The following is a 24,265-nucleotide window of genomic DNA, read 5'->3' on the forward strand; positions in this document are numbered from 1 at the left end:
TACCCCAAAAAAACAGCCACTCACACTCCAGCATGGTGGTCAGAATGTAAATGGTTACGGTTCATTTATTAGCAAAGTTCAACCTAGTGGTATTTAGGCCTTGTTAAAAATATCTCCATAAAGTTGTGTGAAGTCCACAAGATCGATGGTCACAGATTTCAGCACGTCACCAATTTCACTGTAACACCACCATGCTGGAGTGTGACCAAGATTTGGGGTATTGGAATTTGGCCTTAGGAAGAAACGTGAAGCAGAACATGTCGGGGGAGAGAAAAAGAGAGAGACAAGGAAATACAGGCAAATACAAGTAGTAGTAATATAAATAATAAAACGTAATAGTGCAAGATAATATATAGTGGAATAAGAATGTTAAGATGAAATACTTTGTAGTGATGTAATATAACATGGTAGCAGTGCATGGTTGGGCTCTGTGAGGAGGCAGAGTCCATAGTCACATAGGCTCTGTGAAGAGGGTTACAGAAAAATCAAATGGAGACGGTGATGGTTCTAATTTTACCATGATGAGAATGTTTTTATTTTATATTTATGAGTGAATAATGTAAGTCTGAACCAGGACCTTAAATTAAAATATGTCCAGACCACCAGAAAAATGTAATGGGAAAAACCCCAAAGAAATTATCCTAATAGTTATAGAAATATAGGGCTGTCAGTTTAAGACCGTAAGAAACATTTAAAAAAAACCTTGAGCCTAGTTGTCAAATATAGTGCGCTGTCAATTTAAGATAGCACAATGGATAAACCTGTGAACTTTGAATGGAACCAAATGAATCGGTATACATTACCTTTCGCAAATGAGTGAAATACCCTTTAAATAAAATCCTTGTCACCTTAGTCAATCCTAGAAAAACCCTTTGAACACAATCCAGGCAATGGATAAAACACCTTGATAAAATACCCTTACAAAGTAATTGGAAGAGGCAGGAATTCAGACCACACCGAATTATAAAGTTTAGGGGAATTTATATAAATTCATTCTCAGCGAAAATATGTTACAGATCCAAGCTTGACATAGCGTTGTTCCATGACTGAATCACAACATTATTCCACAGTTTTACAACTTAATATAGTAGGGACAGAGACCAGGAGGTTAATCTGGCGACAGAAATATCATAAATGATAGGCCCTGAAATATTTGTTATGCATAACAGTATGGGGGCTTCTTTATCCGAGTCCACTTTTGTGGCACTTGAAGCAGAGAGAGGTACTCACCCATCTCCTCCAAAACAAGTCAATGAGATGCACTTTCACGCTTCAGCGTGTATACAAGTATTTTGTGAACAGTTCAAGTGGCATGACTGAGGTACCGATGCATTTCCATTGCTGACACACGGCAAAGGCGAGTGCATGTGTTTGGTCCGACTAGTCATTGGTCTGAAACACGACAACCCACCTCAAACCCTAACCTAACCATAACCGCAAGCACGGGAGCAGGCGCTAGTCCGAGGTGCGGACGCATGTCGAACTAATGCTCCGTCGGACCATAGTATGCCTCCCGGCAAAGGCCAGGTCTGGGTTGGTACCAGTGGAAGTGAGTGAATTCACATCATATATCTTCTGGAGATCAGCTTCCACCAACATGGAAGGAGGTGGTGTTAGAAGGACGTGTTAGAAGGAGGTGGTGTTAGAAGAAGGTGGTATTAGAAGTTGGTGGAAGCTGATCTGCTGATCTACTTGCACCTGCCATATATACAGGGTACTTCAATTCCCAACACAAGGTTTAGGGTTACAGCCAAACATCAAATGAAGAGAGACAGAGCCAATGGGCCTCTAGCACCAACACACTACTGTTTGGCCCAAAAGAGCGTGGGGTCAGCAATGGCAATATATCAGCACCTCAGTCATGCCACTTGAGCTGTTCACAAAATAAGTCATGCTGAAGGGTGAAAAAGTGCAGCATCTTGTTGACTTGTTTTGGAAGAGATGGGCGAGTACCTGTCTCTGCTTCAACAGCCACAAAAATGCACTCGGATTAATAAGAACCTGGCAACGGCAGACGTTATGATTATGGACGATTCAGTGCCAGAGAGCTTGTGGGTGTCGGGAAGAGTCAAGCAGATGATACTTGATGCAAAGGGAAGAGTCGTATACCTAAGCCGTTACTGCTACAAGCGAGGACAGTCACCAACATGTTGCCACAATGATGTCAGATCATATGAAGTGGTATAATAATGTTAAGATAAAATGCAGTGTTGTACTATGATATGGTAGCAATCCATGGTCATGCTCTGTGAGGAGGCCGGGTCCACAGTCACTCTTCATAGGCTGAGTGAAGGGTCTGTGAAGAAGCCTGGTCAACAGTCACACTCTTGATAGGCTCAGTGAAGGCTCCGTGAAGAAGCCTGGTCCACGGCCACTCTTGATAGGCAGCTGGGGGTCCATAATACAAGTCCATGGAACTGCAGACAAAAATAAACACCGGGGAGTGGCTCCCCGGATGATGAGTTAGTGGCAGGCCTTACTGGACAGTGAGTCTGTACACTGTTTATTTATTTAACAGGGACAATGCTCATTAATCAACATGTCAGTTTTCACATCCATGTAAATGGGCCAGAGTTAGCCAAAAGCTAGTTTACGTCTGTAGTCCCTGAGCAGGCTCTTAAAAATTATGATAACTATATAACTATCCATACAAAAACACATAGGAGAAAAGGGAGGGGGAAAAATAAAAAAATGTACATGTATATAGAGCAAAGGTCCGACAGAAATACTACCCAATTTTACAGGCAAATACATTATAATGATATAATTGTGAATACAATTATATATCATCTGACCTCATTGATATAGTTGTCATGGTAAAGTTTATTTGACACTTATGTAGTAAAGCAGACACGTTCATTGTTAACCATACCCTTGTAATTGTACATTTCTTTCTTTACATTTTTATACATATATTTTCTAAATTTCACATGTCTTCTGCAGATCAGCTTCCACCACATAATAGAAGGAGGTGGTGTTAGGCGGTGGTGTTAGAAAGAGGTGGTGTTAGGAGGTGGTGTTAGAAGGAAATGGTAGAGGAGGTGGTGGAAGCTGATCTGCAGAAGACGCAAGAAAATGTGAATTCACTCACTACCGCTTTTACCTGCACGTGCTATCTATACAAGGGACTATCATTCCCAACACATGAAAACATTAAACGTTAGTTTCCGTCTCACAGAGGCATAACTTGTCTACAGGTATTTCCAGTGTGCTTGTCTTGGCCTGCACACTAATGACCAGCCCCTTTCCTCAGGTACTGTATCATCTCTGTGACTCTAGACATACAGTAGCACTATAGTATCAATGCATAGTTTAATTATAGAAATTTTAACGGTTAGGTTCTTAGCTTACATATGATACTTGATGACTATTTCCAGGCAGGCAGGCAGGCACTCTGTTCAAGGCTCCATGAAGAGGCCTGGTCCACGGCCTTGAGGCAGCTGGGGGTCCATAATAGAAGTCCATGGGCCTGCAGAGTGGGAGACATAAAAAACTACAGGGAGTGGCTCCCCGGACGATGAGTTAGTGGCAGGCCTTACTGGACCGTGAGTCTGTACAGTGTTAATAACAACCACACTGATGGAAAACACAACCAGGAAGGGGGGGGGACAAAAGGGAGGAGGGGCAGGGAATAAAAAATGCCCCCCGCCCCAGGCAAAAAAAAACTTTAATAACCTCCCTATTCTGCATCATACCGATCAGTCCCCAAGACACTTCTCATGTAGAGCAAAGGACCAACAGAGATACTAGCCAGAGCAAGCAATTTTACAGGCAAATGCATTACAATATAATGATATAATTGTGAATACAATAATGATGTATTATCTGACATTGATATACCATAACAAAAGGTTTTCATGATAAAGTTTATTGGACACATATGTATGGTTAACATTGAACTGTTTTTCTACATGTCTTTCTTTTAATTTTTGTACGTATATTTTCTAAATTGCACGTCTCCTGCAGATCAGCTTCCACCACATCATAGAAGGAGGTGGTGTTAGGAGGTGGTGTTAAAAGGAGGTGGTGTTAGAAGGAAATGGTAGAGGAGGTGGTGGAAGCTGATCTGCAGAAGACACACGAAAATGTGAATTCACTCACTACCGTTTTTACCTGCACGTGCCATCTATACACGGGACTATCATTCCCGACACAAGGATTAGGGTTACAGCTAACATCATCAAATGAAGAGATACTGCTCCAAAAATAAACCTTTTCATGAAATAAACCTAAGTGTCCGTCTCAAAGATGAGGCATAACTTGTCCACAGGTATTTCCAGTGTGCTCGTCTTGGCCTGCACACAAATGATCAGCCCCTTTCCTCAGGTATCATCTGTGTGACTCTAGACATACAGTAGCACTATAGTATATATGCATAGTTTCATTACATTTAGGTTCGGTTAGGTTCTTAGCTTACACATGATACTTGATGACTATTTCCAGGCAGGCAGGCACTCTGTTGCTGGATCCATTAAGAGGCCTGGTCCACGGTCACACTCTTGAGGCACCTCCATAGAAGTCCATGGAACTGCAGAGTGGGGGGGAAAAATAAACTCCGGGGAGTCGCTCCCCGGATTATTAGTTAGTCATCATCCAGCCTTACTGGACTGTGAATCTGTACAGTGTTAACAACCGCACTGATGGAAAACAAACCTACAAAACCAAGGGGGATGGGGAAATAAAAAATGTGAAAAACGGGGGCGCGTCGCGGAGCGTCCGAAAACCATGACAAAGTTACTCATTACTACCAGTAGGTACCAGTAGGCTAGGTAGTAATAGGTACTATAATAAGCATTTATGGTGAGGTGTCTGAGGAGTGCAGGACACTTTCTTCACAGTGCTGGGGGACTATAGTTAGTGTGGCACATAATATGGTCAGTCCTAATATCTGGTCCGACTTGAAACTGAATCTGTGTCCTGACAATGAGAATGCTAAAGCAGAAAATAATAAATATTACACCCACATTAGGTATCCTCTAAACTGTAGTTACTGTGGGCAGGGTTTGAATGACAATAACCTTTGCAAGCAAAACAAATAATTAAAACATGAATAATAATAATTATAATTATATAGTTAAAATAAAATCCTACATCTCTAACCCCAAAAACTATTGGAATATTTGATTATTATGACCCATCCATATTTACAATTAATTGTATCCATTTCATAAAAGATTTTACTATTTTACTAAGATTAAAATGTGCTTGATAACTGGTCATTTTAGGTTAAATAAATTAATCTCTGAGGAATATTAACTAAGCCGCGGAATCAAGGATGATTCTCCGCGGAATTAGGAATGTTCTCCGCGGAATCAAGACGTTTTCTCTGCGGATTCCTGTGGTGACTAATAAGGGCCTTTCTCGGCCCCACCCCTCTCTAATTGTTTATATTGTGTTTAGTTTCCAAGATGGCCGCAGCACCAGGATGGGGTGGGGCGAAGGTCATCGGGTGGGGTTTACATATGTAGTACACTTATGTAGTAAAGCCGACACGTTCATTGTTAACCATACATTTCTTTCTTTTCATTTTTTACATATATTTTCAAAATTTCATATGACTTCTGCAGATCAGCTTCCACCACATCATGGAAGGAGGTGGTGTTAGCAGGTGGTCAGGTGTTAGGAGGTGGTGTTAGGAGGTGTTAGAAGGAAATGGTAGAGGAGGTGGTGGAAGCTGATCTGCAGAAGACGGAAATGTGAATTCACTCACCCCCCCCCCCCCCCGGAGCAGTAAGCAGTATTGTAACCCTGAAATGAAATGAAATGAAATGAAATGATGGGGGAGGCATACGGTAGCCCCTCTCGGAACCCTACGTTAAAGTTTTCTGACATTTGGATGACTTTAGCATAGGGTCCCTTACCATCGATGTCGTGCTACATGCTAATTCTCAAACGCACACTGACTTACCATTGCTTTTGCTGCGCTGTGTGTATGATAGTGACGTGTTCCAAAATAGGCATATAAGAGCTATAGGAGACAACGGCGCAGAAGCCGTTAAGTATTTTTAATCTTTGTTAGACCGTTTTGGCAGCTCTGAAATTCTCTCTTCCGTCCTTCCTTGACTTCCTTATTGACATCCCATTGTCCCGCCTCCAGCAACAGAGGCAGGAACGTCGACTGACGCGCAGATAGCCAGTTCCGGCGCTGGAGGCGGGACAATGGGATGTCAATAAGGAAGTCAAGGAAGGAAGGAAGATAGAATTTCAGAGCTGCCAAAACGGTCTAACAAAGATTAAAAATACTTAACGGCTTCTGCGCCGTTCGCGGGGGGTTCGGTTGTCTCCGTTGTCTCCTATAGCTCTTATATGCTTATTTTGGAACACGTCACTATCATACACACAGCGCAGCAAAAGCAAAAGCAACGGTAAGTCAGTGTGCTTTTGAGAATTAGCATGTAGCTTTGCTTTGGTGTCACCGGACCCTATGGGTTGGGGTCCAAAGGAGCTCAACCCGGGGGGTCCGGAGACGGGCTAGGCATACGGTTGCCACACCTTGACCTTGAGTCACTGAACGGCCCTGCGTACCACCGGTTTCGAATTTGCCCATAATGCAGGAGGCAGCAGCGCGACCCGTTAATAAAAACGAGTGCTTCCAAACTCCAACACTTAGAAAAATAATTTTGTTTAATACAAGCAGATCGCAAATGCAAATTGGATGAATGGATAGTCAATGGAGGGTATTGCAACTCTAGATTTATGAAAAAAATCTAGAGTTGCAAATTGCGGCTAGCTAAACATGAGGCCTCAAACCTGGTCACCCCTTATATGCACTACCCTTAAAGAGACAGTGCTACAGAAACAAGCCCAAATAAACGTCCGTCCGTCCGTCCGTCCCTCCCTACTGCGGCCTCTAAACCAACCGTACACAGCAAATTAAACAAATCAAAATAAAATACACCAAACCAACATCAACTACTACACTTTAGAAACAAGCCCAAATAATCAACTACACTTTAGAAACTAGTCCAAATAATCAACTACACTTTAGAAGCCCAAAAGAAATGAACTACACTTTAGAAGCCCAAAAGAAATGAACTACACTTACTCTTACCAAGTAAGTAGGCTACTAGGCTGTACACCTCATGTCTCCATGGTCCCCAACAAACACTCAAATCAGGCTTCTGGCTAAACATGAGGCCTCAAACCTGGTCACCCCTTTTATGCACTACCCTTAAAGAGACAGTGCTACAGAACCAAGCCCAAGCCCCTACTGTGGCCTCTAAAGTACCGTACACAGCCGATTAAACATCAAACAGATTAAACGAAAAATAAAGTACATAGCAGCAAAATCTAAACCACATCAATCAATATTAATGAATGGCCCCGTATACACCCATGTCCTCAGCCCAATCATTGCACATTAGGCCGTGGGACGGCTTCTAAAAGCTTTAGATTTTGAGATAGTTTGTCCCCATCAAGGAACTGCACATTTTTTTAAAACACGTCATCTAATGTTTCCAGCCGCACTAGTTGCACAATGCACATGAACTGAATATAAAATATGATGCTAGGTGTTTGTGCACGGTTAGAGAGAGAGCAGGGCGTGCCGAGTTGTACTCACTGTGATGTTTCTCCATCCATCCTGGGTCTTCCATCCTGTCTGCGCAGTGGGTCCTTGGTGCTCTGTTCGAGCAGTGGGTCGTTTGTCTGTTTGTGCAGGAGTAGCGAAGACCATAAACTGTTCCCTACACACATACAAAAAAAAAAGTTAAAAGATACTGAACAAATGTAAGGTACCCCAAATAGGTTAAGTGCTCAGCATCATTCAAGTCATTATAATCATAAAAAATGGGACTAAGCCCACAATGGGCAAATGGGTGATAAGGAGTGAAGGCTTCAGATAAATATGCCAAACCAAATTCACATAGTAAAGTAAATATATTGTAAATATATGTTTTATATATATATATAAATAAAACATTAGGGCAATATATCAGTGAGGCAAGATACTAAAATAATAGGGAACAATTAATTAGCAAAAATGAACAATATGGCCAACAGTGGCATGTGCTCAACCAAACAAAAGCCATTAGCAGCAACAAACAAGGCCTACCAAGAGTCAAAATGGCTCTCAACTAGGAGGAACAAGACTTTTGTGCTTCCTGCTGGTCATGTGACTAGGTCAGGTGCAGTAGGTGCACCATTCACCTGGATTCCCACATACATTTTGACCATATTTGAAAATAGCCGATCTACAAGCTCGCAATGCGACACATTGTTTGAGCTTGTACAGCTGCTATTTTCAAAAAGGTTTTTATGCATTTGAAAACTTGAAATGGGACATTCTGCACAATGAGCATAGGCGGATCTAGAGATAAAGGGCCCCTGGGCCAGCGACATACCCCCCCCTGAACCCGAAATGTTTTTTACACCGAGCACACGCTATTATGACATAGAAGTAGGCTATACAGCAAGCAATTGCAAAAAAAATAAAATAAAATAAACAGCCAAATAAAATTGAAAATTAAGAAGATATTCATTCTCGCGCTCCCCCAACTGAGCTATTTCGGCTGGCAAGTGCCAAATCCAGAATGTATTTTTCAATATATTTTTACTTGTTAGTTCTTAAACAAATAATCTCGTAAAGTTTTCCCCCCAGTGAGATCAGCATGAGTCATACGGTTTTCTGTACCTCATTTCAACTGCCGAAACCCGGGATTGAACCAGGCAGGGACCTTTAGATATTCAGTGGAACAACAGACTGTAAGAGAGGGGGAAGAAGACAAATGGAGGGGGAAGAAGAAAAAGAGAAGAAAGAAGAGAAAAGGAGAGAAATCTTGAGAAAAATCAAGGGAATGGATGCAATTCTAATTCAGTGGATTTGCCTCTAGAATCGGAATGTACTACGCTATCATTTCAAAGCGACGGCACATTCCGCGATCACTTATGACGTGTCAACTCAATTTAATTCAAAGGGCTTTATTGGCATGGGAAAACATACGTTTACATTGCCAAAGCAAAAGTGGTGGAACAATACAGTGTCACACAGCTGGATCACTGGAACTCCGAACCCAGTCTACAGAATAGACAATTCATCATTTTGTGCATGGCTATTTATTCCTGAATTAGTGAATAAGTGCCCTGCGCTAGGATGCGCAAACTTATATATTATATGATTGTGAAGGGAATTCCTGACCGCAGCCCGCGTTCCTTTTTGCTCCCCCCTTGTCCGTATAGGTCCAAAGTTTACGTGTAGAACTTTTCATGCATTTTGATCAAAGATACTGCATGGGAGGAGATGCATTTCAATTGATTTTCATATCATTCAAAATGGCGGGTGATCAAGGTCAAAAGTAAGAGCACAAAACGGTGCATTAGCTATGCGTGGTCAAAGTTTGCATTTTCAATTGAGTGCAATAGTGCCACCCTTTGACCAATGGTTGTGGGCTTCCATCCTCACCGTTTGGCATGGCCCTCTACCATATTTCGAAATTTCACGAAAACCGACTGCACGGTTCAACCAGAACTGTTATTTTTGGCGGAAGGCGAAGAAGAAAAAGAAAAAACTAACAATAACAATAACGTTGCAGTAATCCTGGTCTGAGTGGTCTCTAAAATGCCTCCCAAACTGGTTGGAATAATGTGTTACTTCCACGCGCTGCGTCCAACCCATGCTGGGCAAGACCGGTATACACTTTAGTACCGCTCAAGGAAATGACGTTGACACTTTACAAATCTTTTTACATCTCCGTGAATGAAACAAGTGTTGTGATTGGTCGAAAAAATTGAGTATCTGGGGGAAATACATCTGACGGATGTTCCGTCCCGACACTTCCGCCGATACCGTCTCTGCCTTATAGGTTGTGACCAGGCTTTTCTCTTCGCAGATGAGTAAGCCTGGGACTGAGGCTACGTCCAACCGGGGAAACTCCCCCATCAGGTGAGTGACGCAGAGAAGGAAGCATGAGGTCCGTTGCTCTCCCCAGGTTGGCAGAGGGAGTGTATAGAGCCCAGGATTACATAGACAATGTACACTGGGTGAAAAAAATGGGTTACAAAATCGTGGGATAAAAATTATATTAAAAAGATTTAAAAAAAAACACTAACTCATTAACTAAAGCCATTAGGTACAGAAATACCAAAATATATTTCTTCACAAATAAATTCAAACTCATAATAAACCCCTGCTCCTCCTCATATGCAGAGGGGACATGGTGCAGTCCAATTACTCAATCATCTCATTTACTCTAGTCCGTAACTTCATCAATTACAATAAACAGTTTAACATTTAATCGTTTGTGTGTAGTCCTTTATGTTTGTAGTATGTAGTAGTAGTGCTGAAACCTGAAACTAAATATAACAGAAATTAAGAAACCAAAAAAGACAAATGTCCACCATGGTAGAAAGTAACTACCGTAAGTAGATTTACTTTAGTACTGTACAACAATTTTGAGGTATTTGCTTTACTTGAGTATTTCCAATTAACAATACTTTTACCTCACGATGCGATGCGACACATTGTGAGCTTGTAGAATCTGCTATTAGAATCTGATTGTAGAATTTGCTATTTTCAAACGATTTTCCATATTTGATAACTTGAAATGCGACATCCTGCATAATGAGTACTTATAGTTTTGGTACTTTAAGTATATTTTAATACCAATCCTTTCACTCAAGTATATTTTGAATTCTGGACTTTTACTTGCAACAGAACCTCAGAACAAAAATACATCGCTTGGATGCACCTGGGACGTATCCTCAGTGATGTATCCCAAGGTCATCAGGGTTTCTGGTCTCGCGAACATCATACCCCTCACTCAGGTGACCCAGCCGGGGTGATCAAGTCCCGACTTCCGTCCCAGTAGCTACCCTCGATCAGAACCACTAGGGCGCCACACAGTCTGTTGGATCCACTCCGGAACTACTCTGCCGGGACTGGGAGGTACAATTCTGGCATGTGGAGGGACAAGGCTCTGTGGGTTGACTCCTGTCCGGGTCCCTCTTACGTCTCACCAGGTCCATTCCTGCTCTCACCAGGAGTACCGCCAGGACCTGTGCGTTGCACCAGACTATTTCTATATTGCAGTAATACGGGATAGGCGTCATAAGGCGTCATGTGGCATGGAGTGTTAATTATATTACTTAAAGTAATTACTTTTTCCACCACTTATTTTACCTGGTGTGGCTGCTGGTGTGTCCATCATCACATAATAGATTCTGACATCACAATTCCTCCCAAGCAGAGTATAAAGATACACAGTTATTACATGGCATGACGATAGACAAACAGCATGAACCCCTCATAACCGATACACAGAACCCATTAAGACCTGAGGCTAAATCTGCAGATCTCTGCAGAACAGATATCTCAAAAACGTATGTTTCTATAATCTATATGTCAGTGCCGGTGGTTCTCATGTAAAGAAACCACAACATGATTTGTGTATGGCCACCAACCCGCCCATATATGGCCACCAACCCGCCCATATGAAAATATTTAGTTCCAGTGAGTGACCCGATTGGAGTTAGAATGTTCGCTTTAAAGATTTGCACACATTTTCACAATGTTTTACAAATCTACGAGTTGTATAGCGTGGCATGAAGTGATGCACTATGAGCTTGTATATCTGCTATTTAATGGGCTTAAAGACCATGATATTAACATGCAATGAACGGCATGCTTACATAGCGAAACCTAATACTACAAGACCCTTACGGCCGGGTACTGTACATTTTGATTCCATTTGTCTCTTAGGGGTTGCTCTCAATGGCCCAAGACAGCGCAAAACAAGTTAACCAAAAGCTCTATAATACAATGTTTGGGTTGGAATGTAAATTAATTGAGGGATTAAGCTTTTTTTTATGCACTTTCAGCAAAGGCAAACAATTCATTATCTCCTTTCCCCCATCTCCATATGTATGCAGTTACAGTAAAACAAAGGAGGATAAACAAGTGTTTACAGAATATGCTGTATTTGGGGGCCTGGGGTAGGAAAGGCTGAGCTCTAGGGAAATCTGTTACACAAACAAGACTTTGAAATATATAGAGCAGATAGTGAATTTCTCCTTTGTGTGTGTGGTGGGTGGGGGGAGGGGAGTAAGAAGGAAAAAAAAAAACCCACCAAAAAAATAAAACAAATAAACAAAAGGGAAAAGCATGTTTTATCGCAGTGATTCTCATCTTTAACTTTGAGGGCGATGTGCTCGCACTGGTGAGAGATCTGGGGAGTAGTAATAGTATACGGAGCGGTTATTTATTAAAGCAGGGGAGGATGACACCTCCAGCAAATTGGCTTATTATTTATAATGCTCCCTAGCACGTTGTGTGAGGAGTTTTACAATGACAGCTGCTGGAGAGCGCTCGCTGCACACAGAGAGGCTAAAGTTGAGATTGTTTGTCTCCCTTAAAAAGCACGATTTATACTTAGTCCGTACCGTACGACGGTGTCCGGCCGCGGGAAATAGCCGATCTGCAAGCTCTGTAGGGCTGCAGTTTAAATGATCTTCACTCTTCAGGGATTGTAGATCTGCTGTTTTCACCGCCGAACACCGCAGAGTATAAATTAGTCATAACACGTTTCCGTTGGCTTACTTTATTGCCCCACAGCTCCCGTGTGGAGTCAATTATTGAGCCTCTATTTCCCAGCCACGACTGTATTCAACTCCAACCAGCATGTTGGGACACACTGGTTACATTGACCATGCTTTTATTGCACTGGGGGGTAAATATTACACGCTGCCCTTAACCACCTACTGCAAGATTCTACAGCCGAACTGTAGTAACTATATATACGCCACGAGTCACACTGATAAAATTGCAAAGTGTTTCAACTGCATGGCCAGCCAGGGATTTATACTGCATATCATACTATGTGTATGTTCATTTTTGTTCTATACTTGTCTTTAAATTTATAGCCAATATATATTTTATCCCCGATTTAGTCGCTATGCCAAATTTGCCAATTGATTCCTCCCCACACACATTTGTGTTGTCACTGCTGTTGTATCCTACTGACTCACATATAACATTAAAAAAGAGATGCCTCATTGGCCGCTGCATGCAGTTTGATGGAGCGATGTGTCTCCAACGAACGCTGTGTCGCTGCCACTCAAGTGACTACTGGCCAATCATACTGCGTCTTTTCGTGACTTAATCAATTCAATCCAAAGGAGCTTTATTGGCATCAGCATTGGCAGTGCATGAGAAAACAAACGTGCCTCTGATTGGCCTCCCGAACGCTTCTGTGACGCAAGCTTGGCAGCTTGGAAGCTTTGCTTCCATGCTATGCTTCGCAAGGAATCTCGGGAAACCTTGCCGCCCTGTTACCTGCAAGAGAGACACAAGCCCCAGAGCTGAAGGAGGCGTCTACCTTTTTTATATGTCTATGGACTCACCTGCCAGTGATTCCTCCCCACACACATCACTGCTGTTGTATCCTACTGACTCACCTACCAGTGAGGAGCCCCCACGGGAGTACATAATAGAACGTCCTCACACCCAACACTCCCTATTGACAGGTGCCACCCCCAGCCCAATGCAATGTGCCGCCCGGCTTCCCTCCCCCAAACAAGGGCCAATTGTGTTCACATAGACGCTCGATAAAGCCGGTTGCACACGGTGGATTCGAACCCACGTGGTGGGAGATATAGGCACTTTGCCACTGCGCCACCCAAGCTCCCAAAAATCTAGTTTCTACTCCACTTAGGGTTTGTAGGGCAATATTGTGAAGGTCAATTGGCTCTATATGAACAGAGAATAACTCTTCTAATTAACATGCACAATAGCAGCACCCTGACAAACAGAGTCAGGGTGCTGCTATTGCGTGCGTGCGTGCGTGCGTGCGTGCGTGCGTGCGTGCATGCATGCGTGCATAATTTACTTAAACATTGTTGAGGGGTTTCTTATAAAACTGTTATGTGACATGGATATAGGCTATAAGGGATTGACATAGGTAAACCAATCAATCAATCAATCAATCAGTCAGACTGCCAGGCCTGTCAATATTGATCCATGCTACATATTATTAGGCTACTATATGAAGTGATGTAATGTTCAGCTACAGGCTCCAAACCAAGTAGGCCTACTGTATACTATACTATAATGACATGCCAAGTATAGCCTCAGAAGACACAAGTCTTCTGACTATATACACTAGAGCAGGGGTTCTCAACCTGTGGGTCGCGACCCCCCGGGGGGTAAAAAATGTTTTGCAACTAAATGGCTGGAAAAGAGAAATGAAGAGTTTACATAGTACACATAGTACATGCATAAACTGGTTTCAGTATTTATTCATGATGTATTTTCACTATTATTATGGTTATTGTAGCGGGCAATTTGTATTGGGGGTGGGGAGGGGGGCGGGGGTCACGAGACACGGCCAAAGCATTTCTGGGGGTCCCCGGATCAAAACGTTTTCATGTCAAGGACCCCCATATTGACACTTATTAGCCCACGGCACAGACCCCCATTTGAAGAGATATGCCAGGGACCCCCAGCAAGTTTTTTTCATCCGAACCCTAAATGCATATCTCAGTGCAGCGCAGTGGTATATTAGTATCGCAACGCGAGGCTAGCATTTTTTAGCAGTGATTCTCAACCCGTTTAATGTCAAGGACCCTCAGTTTGTACCATTTGTACACTCTCTGAGTTACAGACCCAAAAGGGTCCATTTGGTTTCTAACTATGATTTAGCTGGGGAACCCCTGGAACTCCCTCAAGGACCCCTAGGGCAGGGGTTCTCAACGTTTTTGGCCGGGGACCCCCGGAAATGCTTTGGCAATGTCTCGGGACCCCCGCCCCGCCCCCTCCCGACCCCCAATATAAATTGACTGCTACAATAACCTTAACCCATTTTGGGCGGGAACCCCTTTTGGTGTTTTAAGCATTATGTTATAATTTAGCTATTGAAAAATAGCTAAATTGATCTACAAGCTCATAGCGCGCCACCGAGTGGCGCGCTACGAGCTTGTAGGTCTGCTATTTTTGAAAAATCGTGTTTTTTTTTGTTTGTTTTTTTTTTAAATAATTTGGGGACCCCCTAAAATAATTTGGCGACCCCCAGAAGGGTCGCGACCCACGGGTTGAGAACCCATGCCCTAGGGGACACCGGACCCCACTTTGGGAACCACTGCACTAGAGAAATGGTTCCATATGGAGACACAAATTCTCCATGTTCTGGCAATTGAGGTCTGGTTACTCATGGCTGTGTTGTCTCGGTCGGATAAAATGCCTGCAGCAGCTGATTGTCCATCAGCGTTGTTTCAACTCGATGACGTCAAACAACAAACATGGCTACCCCCCCACTGTGGCAACTTGCAACCGTATCGATCTGCCGATTAAATCACCTTATGATAAATAGATTCTTTACAGAAATGACGGGTTTTAGAAACATCATCATCCGACATATTTTACAATGATTTGATTGGTTGGTGTGAAGACTGCCGCTTTGGCAACCCAGAAACGTCTGCCGTCGTGGGAAGGGCTTTCAGTCTGAATAATGAAGTGAAACGAAATGAAAGTCTTCACACCAACCAATCACCCCCATGGAACTATCACTTTAAGGACGGACATTTAAGACCTTTTTAATACCTCAACAAAAAAGAAAAGAAAAAAAGGCCAATACTGCATCAAAATCAATCAATTTTTATCCCACGATTTTGCAACCCAATTATCTAATCCTGGGCTCTACACTTCCTCTGCCAACTTGGGGGGGGGGGCCTCATGCTTCCTTCTATGCATCCATCAGGATGCCCAGCTGATGGGGCGCCTGATAGTAACAAACGTTACTATAAAAACACTTGGTCAAACTGTCAAATAATATAAGACTGAGGCAAACATCTACAAGCTCACACAGATCAGCTATATTGTATTTTCAAACGGTCAAAAGTGCTTGTCAGGGTGGGGGCCTGGGGGGGTCGGGTCCCCAGTTAACATTAATTATTTTGGAAGGTTGCAGCCTGATAAGGTTGAGAACCACTGCTGTATAGGACCATAGCGTGTGTGTGTGTTGTGTGTGTGTGTGTGTGTGTGTGTGTGTGTGTGTGTGTGTGTGTGTGTGTGTGTGTGTGTGTGGCCGATCCCTGTCTGTCAGAGTATCTCTGAAGCAATGGGATAAACTGCTGTGGACAACAGCACAGTTGACCATTGAGTGCAATGCAGTACATTATTTCTTCATTAAGCCTCCGGCTTTTTAGCTCTGGGTTGCAAATGGTAAGCAAGAGGCACTCAAAAAAAAGGGTAAAAAAATAAACGTATGGAGATGAATACTGCATGAGTATCGAGGATCGCATTTCTTTCTCTTGGGGGTCATGGAATATATGCATCAACAACTGTCTGGGCCTACTGGCTGTTGAAAATCGTTGCAGTCGGGCAGAAACCTCCTACATGTATCTCCATATTTGAAAATCTTAATGCTCTACTACTTCATACAATACAGTGTCAGTGTCACACAAAAGCATCTACAGTAGCAGATCTACAAGCTCGAAACGAAGCACGAACTGAAGCATTTTGAGCTTGTCGATCTGCTCATTTTGCCATTTTTTGAGTGGTGCAACCACTCCAAGGAACAGCAATGTCCGTGTTAACCTACCTATGTGACACCTACCAATGTGACTGTGTGACTATGTGCCTATGTGCCTATGTGACTATGAGTACCAGTAGGGGCAAAAGTGGCGCTGTTGTGCCAGAAACAGAGACAGAGAGATAGTGTTGCACTGTTGCCTGTTAATGACACAGAGAGAGAGAGAGGGGTGGGGGGGAGTTGCACCACTCAGTTCACACGGGTGTGATCTTTTATTTGAATCCTGAAAAAGTGACGTGCATTTTACAGCCGACTTGTGTGTGCGAAAGGAGTGGTAAATTCTCAGCAATGGGCGTCGTTAAATAGTTCCCCAGGCATTATTTACAAAAGTACTTAAAGGAGAATACGAGAGTCATTATTACATGCCATTGACTATTCAGAGCTTAGGCCTGCATATATCATGGTACAAGAGACTTTCTTCTTTCCCCCTGTCAATGGTTATATCTGTTTGGCTCAATATCGCTGTGTAGTAAATCCAATCCAACTTGATTTATAAAGCACATTTTGTCACCTTGCAAAAATAATGGCCTAGTTGTTTTTTGAGGAAACAAGAATGACACATGTATCATTACCTGCCAGGTGAAACAAGCACTCTCCGTTGTCCGTGTGTCCTCCTATCATTTTTTTTTATTATGTTTTAACGTGTAACTCTGTGACAACCTCCCGGCCGTTGTTTGCGTTCGGTTCTGACGTACATTTTTTGGTTCAATCACGGTGTTTTGTTGTGTAGCTCCAGTTAGCTCATAACTTTGTGAGGCGCTCCGCGTTGTGGCCAAAAAGTTATACTGCAGCTGCTTGCAGTGAGTCACTTTCTTCAGGCGTTGCAGAGTCTGGGTTAACACGGTGATGTAGGTGATATTAAACCAACACAAACATTAAATTCTCTTTATTGTTAATGGCATTTAATGTTAGGGACAAGATGACGTACATTTTCCCTTCATTGTCAATGGTGTTTTTAAAACAAACATTGAACTAAAAACAAACCTGTATATGTTTGGGTTGGGTTGGGTTAGGGTAATGGAAGAATCACGGCCCCCCTCACCCTTTAGAACATTCTATGCTTGATGGGGCCATGATTATTCCATACGTTTCTTTCATTTAGCCTACTGTATATTTTATATATTATCTTTTTTTTTAATGTTTTAACCCATTTTTTCACCCAGTGTCAATTATCTAATGTAATCCTGGGCGCTATTATGCCAGCCTGGGGGGGCAGCGGACTGACCTCATGCTTCCTTCTAGTGGCAGCGGTGGCCGAACGGATAGCGGTGCGGTCTTGATAACGGAAGGTTCCTAGTTCGAATCAGCCGTCCGACACGTTAAAATTACCACCGCTGAAGCGCCCTTGAACAAGGCATTGAACCACTACGATGAAATGTGTTCTATGAGCAGGGCCTGGCTGGAAACTAGTTATTGAGCTTAGCCCAGATACCCTGGGTAAATATAGATTTCATTTCATTTCATTTCATTTGCATGAGGAGTCCAAGCTGCTTCTTTTCACCTGACAGGGGAGAGTTTCCCTGGTCGGACGTAACGTGTGGAAGGAACACGTAATTCCGACCAGTTACTTTCCCCTCCATCAGGCGCCCCGGCTGGCCAGAGGGTAGTTTTAGAGACCAGGATTACTGCATGTTTTTGTACCCTAGACTATATATTATTTTAATGATTATTTTATTTGAGAGTGAAATATCCCTCTAAATAAAACATTTGAGTACTTTTTCCACCACTGCCTATCTCTAGCCCATTTCAAGTAGCCTGGCTAATAAGCCAGACGTGAATCAGCCGTTGGCAAAAAAAATAATGATATGAGTCTTGCTTATTAGCCAGGCTACATTTCAAGTCCCTCTAAATAGATTTTTCATAGGCCTACCATATTGAAATGAACAGAATCCAATGGCTTCTTCCTCCAACCATCAAATAAACCACATGGCATGCTTTGACAAACAGTTGGCACTATATGAGTCATAGTCAACAGCTAAATGTAAGACCATGTGCACCCCAACTTGGGACATTATCATACTAGAAGATTTTTCAAAATAAAGAATCAAATCATAAACGTGCTTAAAGCAGCACTACAACTGAACATTCCTCTTCTACCCCGGATTTGAACCCTGTTTCCTATGCCTGTGCAGACATTTTTTACCATTGCGTTCATAGAGCCTGCCTGGTTGCTCAGGGGATAAATTGAATCTTGACCATCAGGTCAAAGTTCATGTCACATCCTGTGTCTAGGAGACATGATGATAATGTTTCAATAGAAGAGCAGCTAGGGAGACAAAAAAGGAGAAGAAGAAGAAATGGTTACATACAGTATAGTGACGCTTTAAATGGTTAAAACAAATTGCGGGAGCCAATAATGTAAGACCTGCCTAAATGTTTCTCTTGGAAAGAAACAGAGAAAATAAATAAAATAAACGTCATGCTGTTCTGCATGGCTGCTGGGTCGCAAGACACATTTCACTGTGAACTGACAATAAAGTACATATCATATCATGCTAACATTAATATTAAATACCTTTTTACTGTATGCATCTGAAAGCTAAATGTGACAATAGTGTCATTTTGTTGAAAAGCAGCAGGCCTCATTAAATGTTAAATGGGTTTTTTTTCTTCAACAAGACAGACCACCCTCATTCCAATTTCCAACCACTCCATCTCAAGCCTATTAAATAAAGACAAAGGGCAAATTACTACTTCAGGCATAGAGGAGTGAGTGCAAACTTCAAGTGTTGGGAGATGGAACACATTAATGATGTGAATTTGCCTCTTAATATGTGTGCGTGCGTGTACGCACACATATTTGTTTATTTGTGTTTGTGTGCTCGTGGCATGTGTTTCATTCTAAGTATGTCTTTGAACACGAAAGAGAAATGACAGAGATAATAAAACTCTGTATTTCATTAGCAGGGACAAATTAGCTTTCAAAATAATTGGGTTCCGTTTCACTTTAGACTATTTGGAATAACACTGTCAGTCGGGGCTTGTTTGCTTTGTAAACCAGTGTCCCAAAAAACAGCAGCATGTTTCCCCTTTTGACCCTTGACCCTGCCGGGCGCTTCGCCTTCTAATTTGGCTAATTGAGTTTTTCTCCCATGGGCATTGAAATAGGCTACCAGCATGGACAGCCTCAGTGAAATGTTGTCCAGGTCAGGACCAGTGTTATAGACACTGTTTCTCAACCTCTGGTCCAGGCCGCCCCAGGAAATTAATTAATATAGTGTCACAATCGTTTTAACCCACTTTATCCATTGGCTATTCAAAAATAGCATATATTCACTAGTCGAAATGAACACACCATTGAGGAAGTTTAAGGGATTTTATTGAACGGAGAAATGAATGAATGGAATGGGGCATAGGTTCCGAGGGGGGGATGGGGGGGGGGGGGGGGGGGGGGGGGGTCGCCGACCCTGGAGTCTTTGGGGAGGGAGTCGTGTGGCGATCATCTCGCGGCACACAGACTCGATCCTCCTGCAGGAACCTGTGGAAGAAGGGGGAGAGAGTGGGGGAGAGAGATAGGGAGAGCGAGGGAGAAAAAGGGGATGGAGCAGTAGGGGGTGCAGCTGGGCCTGAGGTGGTGACAGGGGTGGAGGAGGGATACGAAAAGCATAGAGGTGGTTTTGGGTGGGTATAAATAGCGGGTATTAAAGCAAAACATTTTTTTAGCTCAAATCTTTTCTTCTGATGGTCCCTGGCACAACATATTTTTGAGCAGGGAAGCCCAGATGAGAAGATTTATGTTGAGAAAATTAAACATTCAAAACACAAAAAAATAGCAGATATACAAGCTCGCAGCGTACGTGGCACTGTGAGCTTGTAAATCTGCAATTCTTTTGGGATAGCCAATTTAAATGGAAGTGGTTAAAACGGTGAGGTCCCACTATTTGTAAGGACATGTTTCACTCAGGTAAACAAAAGTACACAACAAGTTCACCAGAGCCAGATGTGAAGCCTCCTGCCTTTAACAGTAAAGTGGGAAAAGATTAATTTACTTACAGAGGAGCCACACAGTGGAACGACCTTGAAACCAGTGTCAAACTGACAACCAATCTGAGGTCTTTTAAACAGAAAACAAAAACATGTCTATTGGAAAAAGATTCCCCTATAGAGGGTTATTAGTCTAGGATAGATAAGGGAGCACTTGCTTTTATGTCATGTATGTACTGTGTGTTACTGTATGTTTTTGTAATGAATTTTCTTTTAGCTTATGAATCTGTTAAATGCGAGAGGACCTCAATGGAAATAAGTCCCTGGACATAAGCCCTTTCATAATCCTTGGAAATGCTACTGTAACCATGTGGTTTTAAATGCTTTTTCAAATAAATATCAATGATTGTGAAGTGCAGCAAAACAGTGCAGCTCCGCAATATTTCAACTTTATTGAGTGGTGCAACCACTCCCTTACGGAGCTGTGTGTGTGGGTGGGTGGGTGGCTGGGTGCGTCTGAGCACGAAAACAGCATGGTTGTTTTTCACCACCTGTGCGCAACCTAACACACACACACAAACACACACATTAACTATATGGTGATTTTGGGTGTGCCAGTACAGTACAGTGACAGTACAGTAGGCTACAGTAGAGGGACACCACACGGTAACTCTGTCATTTCTCAACCGTTTCGGACTGCCCTACTAATTTCATCATAGAGTGATGCACAAAAGTAGCGGAAATAGCAGACCTAGAAGTTCACAGCGCACGCCGCAATGCGACACAATGTGAGCTTGTAGATCGGCTATCTTCACTCGTATGTATGTTTCTTATAAATATAATAACCCGACAGCGACAATCTGAACAAGACGATTCGAAGTTGGAACAGAACACAGGTTGAGTCTGAGAGACACACACACACACACACACACACACACACACACACACACACACACACACACACACACACACACACACACACACACACACACACACACACACACACACACACACACACACACACACACACACACACACACACACACACACACACACACACACACACACACACACACACACACACACACACACACACACACACGGCCAAAGCAGTCACCATGTCCACAGCACATGAGTTATAGATCCACAAACACGCGGGCTGTTGATCCAGGTGCCATCTGATTATTTTTGGCCACCAGCGCTGTCTGGAGATCAGTGATAGATGTTCCTGGATAACCTCCTCACCCCCCCCCCCCCCCCACGCACACACACACACACACACACACATGCGTAGCTCTGCTGGAAGGGGAAAAAAGAACAAGAACGACGAACTTCATGCATTTAAACATCTGATACTGCTGGTGAAACTGGATCTTCCAGAGAGTCTCCACCGATCTCTCGCTAAACAATAAATATATGACTTGAATCCTGAGGTCGCTTCTGGGGGGAAAAAAACAAAGAGAGGGGGAAGGGGACGGGCCTTTAGAAGGGAGACCCACAACAGAGGGCATCATCAGAGGGGGGAGGTCAAATACTAAGCCTCGGTGTGTGTTACTGGCGAAGAGCACTGCTTTTTTTCTTTTGGGGGGGGGGGGGGGGGGGGGGCTTTTTAGCCCGGTTTTCTCCCCATGTGTAGTAACAATGAATTCCTCCGCACGCATATTTCTGTGTTAATTGTCACTGCTGTTGTATCCTACTGACTCACCTGTCAGTGAGGAGCCCCCACCAGGACGAGGAGTCCAACTCCTCCCGCCCAACGCTCCCTGCTGGTAACATGCCACCCTGGTTTTTCCAATGCAAAAATGCCAACATGGACGCCATGTGAATATGGTCTATTGTGTTCGTGTAGACGCTCGACAAATCCGGATGCACCACGCTGGATTTGAACCCACAACCTGCTTGCATAGTGTGCAGGTACTTTACCACTGCGCCACCCGAGCGCCTGGGCTGATGTTTTTAGGAACATCTGCCTCACACCTCTGAAGTGGGGAACTGCGCATTTCTGGCCGGGACTCACCCCATGGTGTCCGGGGGGTCGGACTAATGATAGTCCAACACTTCATGCTACCTTGAAGTGTTGGAAGATGTACTCAGATAGATTTTGGTCTTACACCCATTAAGTAGCAATATCTCAATGTACATAGTACTAGTAGGCTTACATATCCACTATGTTACAAATATGAATCCTGTATTGAAAATGTTACTTGAGTAACAGTACAACAGTGCTGGCTGGTATCAATACAGAACCAAAGTGAAAATACTAATTTTTGAAAATCGATCAAACTTTTTCGGCTATTCTTGAAAAGCTTTTAAAAAAAATCTTAAGTGGTTAATGTAACATTTTGTAATCCAAATCTGCAAAGTACAATAGGCCTATTTGACTCTGAGGTGTAGTAGAAAAGTATAAAGTATTAAACAAATAGACCTACTCAAATAAACGTACCTTTTTAATCAAGTACAATACTTGAGAAAATGTACTTAGTGAGTGACTTTCCACCGAAGCACCCCTCAGTGACTCTCTAGCTGTGAATGAGCGTGGATGCATGCTCACCTTTAATGAGCGTGGATGCATGCTCACCTTTAATGACTGTTGTTCTCATAAACATCCTACTGCTTCATTAATTCAGCGGTGTCCTTGATTGCGAGTTTGTGAGTGTGTCTACGCTGGGTTTGGGGGCAAGCCAACACAAAGAAACACACATACATGCACGTGTGTGTGTGTGTGTGTGTGTGTGTGTGTGTGTGTGGTCCAAATTAAGTTTTAAGACACAGCGAGGCATCCATAGTGTCAGCGCAGTAACAAGTAACCTAACCGCACGCACGCACGCACGCACGCACGCACGCACGCACACGCGCGCACACGCACACGCACACGCCACACACACACACACACACACACACACACACACACACACACACACACACACGGTATGCAGGAGACACACCATCTGTTGTAGAGAGAGGATGAGAGTCAGTGGCTGTGTGATGGCCCACCATGCGGTCTGGCAGCACTGGATACTTAGATTTGCTCTACTTGGCATGAGCTGTGATAGGCCCTAATTGATCACCAGCTGTGGCTACATGTACTCTTACTTCATTGTCGTTCAGCAACCTCCTATCTCCATATTCTAACCTGATGTATGTATGTATGTATGTATGTATGTATGTATGTATGTATGTATGTATGTATGTATGTATTTATAATTGTATTCATTCATTCATTCATTCATTCATTCATCCATTTATTTATTTATTTATTTATTTATAAATAAACGCCCTACTAGTGGCATATCAGAAGTTTTGGACATAAGGTTTCCATCCGACCGAGACGATACCGTATAGGAACAGTATTTTTGAGGTGCCAAGCCCGAAGGGCTGAAACTCTCTTTGTATTTGTACACTTTTGTCTTCTTCTGCCACTTCCGTAGTTTTTTACAAAACTTGGCAATATGGTAGTGGGCTAGGTCAAACGGTGAAGACTCAATTTTGAATATTGCAGTTTAATAAAAAATATAGCTGCAAGCAGCGATAACAGCTAGGGGCCAATTAAGCTCCCTTTGGAAGTTTGGAAGCTTTTCGGGCGATACCCCCGGCGGAAAGGTGGGTCGATTGGTGCCGTGCCCGCGTCCCCGAGATAACTGCGGTTGAAACACCAAGGGGAGAGACATCTGATGTGATCGGAAGTGTTTCAGCAAATCAACCTATACTGTAGTAACAATTCCCTTTTTCAAAAGACCAATCACAGCTTGGTATACCAACGCCTGCTTGTTTGTGACGTCACTCGTCTTCCTATGTCCATTGGTCTCACGCCGCCTATCCTC

General features: G+C 43.1%; 1 long non-coding RNA gene across 1 annotated transcript; it reads right to left on the reverse strand.

Annotated features, from left to right (window-relative positions):
* Positions 1-970: 970 nt before the first annotated feature.
* LOC306921049 lies at positions 971-7,686 on the reverse strand. Its single transcript, XR_013789731.1, has 4 exons — positions 7,562-7,686; positions 4,418-4,528; positions 3,352-3,493; positions 971-2,417 (listed from the first exon to the last, which is right to left on the reverse strand). It is a non-coding gene; the product is annotated as an uncharacterized lncRNA (long non-coding RNA).
* Between the last annotated feature and the right edge of the window lie 16,579 nt (positions 7,687-24,265).

The sequence above is a fragment of the Electrona antarctica genome (genome assembly GCF_951216825.1).
Source record: "Electrona antarctica genome assembly, chromosome: 1".
NCBI lineage: Eukaryota > Metazoa > Chordata > Actinopteri > Myctophiformes > Myctophidae > Electrona > Electrona antarctica.